The sequence below is a fragment of the Microcebus murinus genome, chromosome 1, assembly GCF_040939455.1.
Source record: "Microcebus murinus isolate Inina chromosome 1, M.murinus_Inina_mat1.0, whole genome shotgun sequence".
Taxonomy (NCBI): domain Eukaryota; kingdom Metazoa; phylum Chordata; class Mammalia; order Primates; family Cheirogaleidae; genus Microcebus; species Microcebus murinus.
Window position 1 is genome coordinate 69,398,200 of NC_134104.1, and position 10,030 is coordinate 69,408,229.

The 10,030-nt window shown below is 41.9% G+C and overlaps 1 protein-coding gene across 1 annotated transcript in view; it reads right to left on the bottom strand.

Annotated features, from left to right (window-relative positions):
- Positions 1 to 4,827, bottom strand: part of BDH1 (3-hydroxybutyrate dehydrogenase 1) — a 35,823-nt gene extending 30,996 nt beyond the window's left edge. The window contains exon 1 of the mRNA XM_076002757.1: positions 4,633 to 4,827. The gene's annotated coding sequence lies outside the window, so the exon portion shown is untranslated. The remainder of the gene's footprint in view (positions 1 to 4,632) is intronic.
- Positions 4,828 to 10,030: the final 5,203 nt, after the last annotated feature.

Genomic DNA, 10,030 nt, shown 5'->3' on the forward strand with positions numbered 1-10,030 from the left:
TGATAAACATATTGTTCCTGTGATTGCTGCGTACACCCCATAAGATGGCTGGTTAGTCAATGACGGGTAAGACCCCTCAAGGGAGGGGTGACCTAATCCAGGCACAGCCACCGGGGTTCAGCCGAAGATCTTAGGGGATCACCCTAAGAAAAGCTGGGGATGAGAAATGTCCCCTGTGGCTCACCTTGCCCATCCTTGCTAATCTCAGTCCTTTATCTATGCCTAGTGCCTAGAGCAACCACCTTGAGATTCTGAGTCAGGGAACGTCTGCTTCCCTAAGGCTATTCCGGAATATAAGGCCATTGCTGCAATGCCTGGGTAGTTGCGTACAAGGAACTAACTTTAATCTTTTAGAGTACAAAAATAAAACTGACCCGGTGTATTATTACTTGAGTCAACCATATGTACGTGTGTCTGCATTTTTCTTTGTGTTCTGCGTCTGTGTTTTATGTTCTGTGTTCATCCTCCGTCCTGTAAATGGGCCACGACACAGGAGCTGCTGGGAAAATACTCTGCGCTTCCATTCTTCTCCTGGGCAATTCTGAGGTACATTCTACATAGCTCCTAAAATGATAACATGCCATTTTCTGGTGGTGTACTCAACTTGATCAACTCAATACCATCCTCTTAATTGACTTTCTGTTTCCTTCCCTATTTGACTCTTCTCAGTCCTCCCCTCCCATTCACTGGGATTTTGTTATATAGCTTTGAAATGACTCCAAACACTTACATAGTTTGCTAAGTGAGTAACATGTTTTGCTGATATGAACACGGAATGAACTCCCCCTACCTGAGAGAATGTTACCATCACACTCTTATCAGACCACATAAGTGAGTTAGTGACCTCAACTACTGCACTCCAAAGCACATATAAACTCAAGGTTTTGACAGATATTTTGAGAGCTTAGACTGTGTCAGGGCTGCTCTGTCAACCTTGAAGCTAGTCTCTGAATCCTTGCCTCCTAACACCAGCACCGCCCTCCAGCGTTGCAGGGACCTTGCCTGTCTTCACAGATCTCAATTGTGTTGGTCAAGCTGTCTCTCCAGAAACCTTCTCCTAGAAAGGTACACCTCAAACCCTGATCAGGCTTTGTATCCACAGAAGCCTGCTTCCATCCTAATTTAGCAATTGAACTTTAAAATTGGACTCTAATTGAAATCGGAACTCATCCATTATGTGGTTAATGTACTTTGTCTATCAAGTGTATCTCCTGTGAGATTTGCTCTTGTTATGCTCCCCCTTTTCAAGAATTGTGAAAAAAAGAATAATCTCTCTGTCTGGCAATAAACCATGTGATTTGTGAAATCATACTTTGACAATCACCTTATTTTAACCAAACAAAACAGATTCATTCCCCAAATTAACTATCTGTACACAAGTCCTTGCTCAGGCTCTGCTTTTTGGGGAAAGCCACATTAAGTCAATGGTTAACCCAAAAGTGGCATCTCAGCCTGCCTTTCAGATCTTGTTCTCACTAGACCATTCCCAACCCTGCTAATGAGGGGTTAATGTTATTTCCCAATTGCTCTCCTTCTAGGGTATCACTAATAAATTCTCAGAGAGAGGCAGAAAATATCACAGACTCCCAAGAGAAAGGGCCAGCTGAAGGGTTGGGACTTAAAGAGTCAGACAAAACCAGCCTTAGCCCCACCTGAGACCTTTCTCCTCTTTCTGAGGCCTGGCTGTTGACTTTGGAACTGGAGAAACTGTCAGCAGAGACTGCGGGAACCAGGTCACTCCCAACACAGAAGGTGCCAAGGTTCTGTCTTCCCCCAACCCCAGTAAGAGCAGCTCCTCTCTGCCCAGATAATTAATACAGGCCTCAGGCCAGGGTCTTCAGCACCTAGCACATCTCTCCTCAGCACCAAGAGGGTGCTGTTGCAAACTACCAAGCTAGGTTTGGGAGGAAAATAGCCCTTCGTCCCTGCCTTCAAAGAGAGAAATGAGGCATGTCTATAAGCTAAGTGAATCATTAGAAATTCTGTAAGTCTTCTATAAAAGGAACATATTAGTATGGTCTGAGTTCTGACGGGGGTTCAGAATAGGGTTTGTAGAAGAGGTAGTATCCTGAAAGATTCTCAGTCAGAGTGAAGCATCTCTAAAATAGCCCCCAGCCCTAAGATACCACCATGTTTGCTCCTGTCCCTGGATCAGCTCCTAATTGCTTCCTAGTTCACACCCTTCTGGATACCAGCTCAAGGTAATCATTCCCCAGAGGCTCCCTTGCTGGATCGGGTACTGCCCCATTTCTGAATGCCCCTGGTCTTCCCTGCCCTTGGTGTTAAGTGTCAAATGCCAGACATTCCAGGTTAAATCCAGCCCTTAGCCAGCCACCTCCATGTCCTCCAGGAGCCCAAGGGTGCAGTACACTGTGCTGAGTTCTGCTGGGGGTAACACCATCTACTACACCCAACCCCCTGCGTCTTCTGTTTTAACTGAATTTTCTCGGAAAAAAAAATATATATAAATATATAAATATTTTTTTTTTTTGCAAGAAATCATACCCTTAATCTGTAGAATTCTAGAGGTATCAAATAGCTTTTTCTATAATTGCCAGTGAAGGAAAGAAGAAGGCTGATGTGCTGCTTCTAAAACAGAGCTGTGGTGGTGCTCAGAATCTAGCGTGTTGAAAACAGCCCTGACAGTTGATCCAAATGTGACTGCAATACTGAATTCTGCAGATGGTCGACACCTGGAGGAGCTGTCACTCCCCTGCAGTGACTAAGCAAGTAAAAGGAAGGCTTGGCCTCAAGGGGAAAAGAGGGGCACTCCCTTCTGTCTCTGGGCCCTAATGCATTTCAGTAAACTGATTGTTGAAGTCACAGCATTTTGTGTATGGAGATGGGTTGTCTAGAAATTCAAGCAAAGTTCTTTTGAGGCAATTGGGATCTTTGAGGAGGGAACAGTATGAAAGGATAGAAACTCAACTGTATTCCACTTCTGCCCATCCCACCCTGAGCTACAGCAAGACATAAATTCATTCACTCAGTTCACATTGATTGTGCCCTCATTATATCCAGGGATTGTGCTACCTTCTTAGAATGCAATGACAAATCAATGCAGAATCTCTGTTTTCGATAATGCTACAACTTAGCAATTAATGGCTGGTCACTATGTACCAGCCACTGAGCCAAAAGCCTTCTATTTATTATTTAATTAATCGTGCAATAATCCTAAAAGTAACCTAAGATTATCCCGCCCATCTTGCAGCTGAGAAATTGAGTCCTAGCAAGGTCAAATTCCTTGCACAACAAGGAATTGTGTTCCTCCACAACAACATAACTACGAAGTGGCAGAGACAGACTCCACCCATCAGTTTAAATGGACCTTCAGTCCAAAACACCTTCACAGAAACATCCAGAATAATGTTTGATAACACAACTAGGAAATGGCAGAGACAGACACCACCCTATTCTGTCTTACACCAAAGACTGGATTTTAAGCACACTACCAATTGTCCTGAGCTTCTTTCTTTGAAGTAAGGGATTAAAAAAATAAATACCAGTTTATAAGGCTATTTGGAGTATAAAATTGTTTTATAACAAGTTGTGTACTGTTTCTGTGGGTAATCCAACAGAAGCTGGAATTTCTTTCAATGAGTACAATACGGGCCGGGCGCGGTGGCTCACGCCTGTAATCCTAGCTCTCTGGGAGGCCGAGGCGGGCGGATTGCTCGAGGTCAGGAGTTCGAAACCAGCATGAGCAAGAGTGAGACCCCGTCTCTACTATAAATAGAAAGAAATTAATTGGCCAACTAATATATATATATACAAAAAAAAAAAAAAATTAGCCGGGCATGGTGGCGCATGCCTGTAGTCCCAGCTACTTGGGAGGCTGAGGCAGGAGGATTGCTTGAGCCCAGGAGTTTGAGGTTGCTGTGAGCTAGACTGACGCTACGGCACTCACTCTAGCCTGGGCAATAAAGTGAGACTCTGTCTCAAAAAAAAAAAAAAAAAATGAGTACAATACGGATGCCAATTTTGGATGCCCTCAACTAGGAAAAATTACAGATTCTAATTGAACACATAAACTATGAAAGACAAAAAAAGTGACAAGATTCTCAACTCCTGACTCTGATTTAATTTTCTGAACTTCAAATTCTATTTTTCCAGAGAATAATTAATATATTACAATAAGCTGTTTTTAAAAACAAGATACAAAACCATATAACTATTTTGGTTAATTCTTTTCCTAATTTTTTTCCCCAAAGCATACATATTATTTCTGCTTATTGCTACCTGGACAGAGCCTGCTATTCCTTCCTTCCTTCCTTCCTTCCTTCCTTCCTTCCTTCCTTCCTTCCTTCCTTCCTTCCTTCCTTCCTTCCTTCCTTCCCCCTTCCCCCCTTCCTTCCTCCCTTCCTTCCTCCCTTCCTCCCTTCCTCCCTTCCTCCCTTCCTCCCTTCCTCCCTTCCTTCCTTCCTTCCTTCCTTCCTTCCTTCCTTCCTTCCTTCCTTTCTTTTTCAGAGGCTGCTATTTCAAGAAGGAAATCTAAAGCAGAGCTGCTGCATCTCTGTTTTAGTTGCCAGCACCTCTTTCCAAAGGCCTAGTCACTCCTCTCCTACCCCTCTCCCTCCACCAGGCCCCACCCAAGCTGTCTGCTGGGAGCTGTCATGTTCAGCCTTCTCTCACCTTAGCCAGTGGGGGCTGCAAAGCTCTCTCAGCTTATCAGCACGCAGGATCCTCTCCAGGCAAGTGACCAACCAGACACTCTGAAATCCTCTTAATTCTCAGTCAACAGGGTGTAATAGACACCTCTGGACACCTCTTCCAGGGTTGCTGTGTATTCTTTCTATGCTTGCCTGTAGCTGGGAAGGGAAATTTGCACACACATGTAATCAGTAAAGGTACCTAATGATAAAGTATAATTAGCGGTTCTGAATGTTTGTGTGTTTGTCCTTGAAAAGGCAAAGTTCAGCTTTGTAACTGTTTGATTTAAGCTTAAAATGTCTGTGAGTTTGGCCCTCTGACAAGCAGAGGGTCAAGGGTAGATCCTGCTGCTTAGGGATACATTAAAAAAAATGATGCCAAAGGTCAGCTCCCGCTGACTCCAGCTTGAGCCCTCCCTGCCAGGGGTGTGTGGGCGCAAACTAGCACAGGAACTGGCCTGAACATGACGAGAAATATTCAGCAAGTGCCCTGAGCATGGCCCAGAATCAGGACCTGAGAAAGATTTCAAGACAGGGCCACTTGCAAGATGGTAGGGCCAAAATCATACCCATTGAACGCCGCAGAGGAGGTTAGGAAGAGTATGTCTGCAATACAGGAGATCCCTTAGGGTATTTCTTAGTGTGACCGTGCCTTGTGATTAAACTCAGTGGAAAATTACAAGAACCCAACCCAGGCAGGACTGCTAATAGCCCAGAGCCTTCGGGAATGAAGGTTTGGGTCACCCTACCAGGTAAAGATCCATGACCAGCTCAGGTGCTTACTGAGGGCAAAGGGACTATAGAATGGGTAGTGAAATAAGGAAGTTATAAATACTAGCTATTAATACAATCACAAGACTTGTTATAGAAACCAGGATTGTAACTGTCGTGTTTCTTCCTTATTGTGCAATGACTATATTTGTGTGTGTATATAGCACATACCTTTGTTTCCTTCCCTTTCTTATGCCTTTATCATGTAACATAACAGATATTGCTTTATCTCATAATATTTGGTAACTTTATATCATAGTATTTCAGTTTTAAGTTATCAAGGAGAAGAGTAAACATCACATAAGGACTTTACACCCTCTTCTGGGGAGAAGGTTAGAGCAGCAGTTGTAGGAAGGACAGTCGTATGATATTAGAAGTATGAGCTTGTTATTGTCTGTATTTGGAGATTAGGTATGATTTAAGGAGATATGTATGGGTGCCAAGTTGACAAGGAGTAGACTCATGATGGTTAATTTTATGTATCAACTTGGCTAGGCCATAGTGCCCAGATATTTGGTCAAACATTCCAGATGTTTCTGTGAAGGTGTTTTAAACTGAAGGTCCATTTAAACTGAACTTGATAGACTTTATGTAAATCTGATTAGCTCCATAATGTGAGTGGACCTCATCCCATCAGTTAAAGGCCTTAATAGAAAAAGAGTGACTTTCCCAGGAAGAGAGGGAATTCTGCCAGCAGACTGCCTCCAGAATCAAACTATAACTCTTCCCTAAGAGTCTCCAGCCTGCCAGCCTGCCCTGCAGACTTTGGACTTGCCAAGCCTCTACAGGCATATGAGCCAATTCTTTAAAATCTCTCTCTTTTTATATATGTGTATATATATGTGTGTGGGTGTGTGTGTATATATATATATATCCATACATACTATATATAGATTGATTCTTTTTCTCTGGGGAACCCTAATAGACTCACTCCCAGTGGTCTGGTTCCCTGATTGGACCCTTATACAACATTGAGACAGATTCATTTACTAAGGAATTGGTCCCTCAGGGGCCTAGAGTGTAGGTCACAGGGAGGGGCTGGTCTCAGGCCAAGTTGGGACTGGTGAGGTTTGCTTTTCACCCTTTGACCCCTGAGGTCTCTGCAGCCACTGCCTTCCAGGCACTCACAGCCCAGGGAGGGAAACAGACACATCTGCTGTTTACTCCTTTCCAGGGCAGCATGGGCCCAGGGGGTACATTAGGCATAACCATGGCGCTCTGGGAGTGGGAAGAGGGAACTACTCCTTCAAGTTGGGGCCAAGGAGCAGGTTTCATGGAGGTCACTGCCTTGGATCTCAGATTCAAAGATAGGTGGAATATGTTTCCTTCAATTTTTTATTTTGAAAAAGTTTAAACTTACAGAAAAGAGGAAGAGTATAATGAACACCCAAACATCCAAGATTTACCAATTGTTAACTATTTAACTTTCTCCCTATATATACACACATATATATTGCTGAATCAATTGAAAGTAGTTGCAGAATTGTGACACATCATTTCCAAATATTTCAGCATATATCTCAAAGAACAAGGCAATTCTCCTACATAACCATGATACTATTGTCGAATTAAATAATTTAATATTGATAATAATTTTATCTAGTTAATCTATACTCAAATTCTTTCAATTGTCCCAATAATGTCCTTTATAGTTTTTTTCCCCTCAATCAAGATTCCAATCAATGATCATGACTTGCATTTAGTTATCACATCTCTTCAGTTTCCTTTAATCTAGAACAGTACCCTGCCTGCCTTTGGTAGGGGGTGTTCTTTCACAACATTGACACTTTGATGAGTTCAGGCCAGGTGTGTTATAAAATGTCCCCAAATCTTGATTCTGGATTTGTCTGATTATTTCCTCATGATTTTCTCATTATTTCCTCATGATTGGATTCAGGTTAAACATTTTTAGTAGGAATACTACTTAGGTAATGTGTAGGTGACGTGACAGGCTGAGGTAGGGTACATCAGACATAGGGAACAACAAAAATTATGTTCCTTATCTGTGAGAAGGCCCAGTATGTCTGGGACTCACTGTGGTCCCAGGGAAATGCACTGAGTCATGGGGCATAATGACAGGGGTGGGGGAGGGTAAGTAGCAGGAGATGAGGATGGCAAGGGAAGTTTGCTCCACATTCAATGGCCTTTGTTCAGAAGGCACTGGGAGCACATCAACTTTTTATAAAAGAGTCTCATGTATGTAGAACAGAAAACTGTGGCAGAATAATAAAAAAAAAAAGAGTCTCATGGCTGGACATGGTGACTCACACCCATAATCCCAGCACTTTGGGAGGCCAAGGCAGGAGGATCTCTTGAGACCAGGAGTTGGAGACCAGCCTGGGTAACAGACAGAGACCCCACCTCTACCAAAACATAAAAATAAAAAAATTAAAAGAGTCTCAAAGACCAAAAAGCCTTTAAGACCTAAAGAAAGGAGTCTCAAATGGTGAAGTTCCAAGCATCCTCCAGACCACAACATACCATTAATTGGCAAAGAAAGAAAAAGAAAAGCTCAATTAAGGAAAAAGGAACATGATTACTTTTAGTGTCCTCCCTCCTCCTTTCACTGTTGTCTGCCAGCTCTGTCATTAGCCATTTTCCTTGGAGATGTTTCCTTCAGCCCCTCCCTCCCTTTACTCTCCCCTCTTTCCCTTTCCGGTCACCCAAATGCCTCCTCTTCACCCTCACATCCAGCTAGTCTGACCCTCTGTGGCCATGATTTAAAATGCATCATAAGATAAAAAACATACTAAGCTAATTAGAACAGTATGTAAAACATTTAAAAAATTTTTTTAATTAAAAAGAAAAAGAAAAAGAAAAGTATGGTGCTGGTGCATCAATAGAAAAAGCAGATTAGGCGCAGCTCTGTGGCTCATGCCTGTAATCTTAGCACTCTGGGAAGCCCAGGCAGGAGGATTGCTTGAGCTCAGGAATTTGAGACCAGCCTGAGCAAGAGCGAGACCCCATCTCTACTAAAAATTGAAAAAAAAAAAGAAAGAAAAAACAGATTAATGGAACAAATAGGTAGCTCACAAATAGAACCACAAATTAATGGAAATTTAATATACAATAAGAGCAGCATTGCCAAGAAAAAAGATTATTTAATGGTGTAAGGTCAATTGTATATTTATATACTATATACAAAAATAAATTCTAGGTGGACTAAAAATAAAAAAAAATTTTGATTCCATCTTCTACAGTGAAGAAAAAGAAAAAAAAAAATAAAAATAAAAATAAAAAAAATAAAGTAAAACTATAAAAATGCTAGAAGAAAAAATACTATAAGAAACTATTTCTATAAACTTGAGGTTGGGAGAAGATTTCTATAAACTTCAGGTTTTGGAAAAGGATAACTCTAACACAATGTCCAGGAGGCATTAAGGGAAAGACTGCAAAATTAGACCACTCAAAAATTTGAACTTTCGTGCAGGAGAGTCACCATTCAAATCATTGATTGGGAGAAAATATTTGCAACATACATAAAAGATAAGGGCTAAAAATCTATGAAATATAAAGTGTTCCTATATATACATAAGAAAAAGAGAAACAATCTAATTGTAAAAATACACTAAGGGTAGATAAATCACAAAAAAGAAAAATAAATGGCAATGGCTAATAGGCATAAGAAGATATGCCCAATTATGAATCATTTTGAAAAGCAAATTTAAAATTATATTTTTGTCAATCAGATTGGTGAAGATTAAAAAAACTAGAGAGAAAATGAGGAAGTAGCATATCCAAACACTGCTGGCAGGAGTGAAAATTGTGATTTTTCTCCTGGAAAGGTTTTATTATGCTGAGGGAGGAGGGCTCAGTCCTTAGCAGTTGCTTCCTTTGTTGCACCCAGGATGCTATTCTGCTTCTCACTCCTCCTCATGGTGCAGATGTGCTGTCCACCCTTTTCATAATGAACACAAGGGTCCATTTGTCCTTGGGGACCTTGATCAACTCCATGGCATGCTGCTCATGTGGGCAAAGCCACACACCTATCTATGTCCTGCACTAACTCAGTGTGTGGTGAGGCAGGCACCCCTGGCGGCAGCTGCCCCAACTAGGCTTGCTCATGTTCTCAGTCACTTGTGGCTCTTATTGAGGCCCATGGCCATGGGGTAGTGCATCAGAGGGACAAAGTTGTGGGAAACATCTACTCTAGAGTCTAATAAGAAATAAGCAGTTCAGCAGGTCTGAGCACTTCTCAGTCAACAAAAGCAGCATCCCGTTTCTGCCACTATCTTGCCATACACAGAATGACAAAGCAGGCTGGGGTAGTATTGAAGATCACTTAGAGTTCTGATTTCCCATCATTTTTATCCATCTGGATGCCCTTTCAAGTCCCCAACAAATGTGCACCCAGGGCACGTAAGCAGGAGACTAGGTGGAGAGACAGAGGGCCCAGCACCCATTCCCAACAGTGGTAGCAGCATTTGTGAGAACCTGTAAAGAACCAAACTGCTGAGAGGCTGAGAGTGCTCCATTTAACTGAGAAATAAGTAAGCTGTATGTTGAGTTTATGATATAATTAAATATTATCATCCCACAGTGTATCACTGAACATTTTAGGTAAATAATATTCCCTCAAATATCAATAGCCTCTTCCAGTAGTGGGTGAC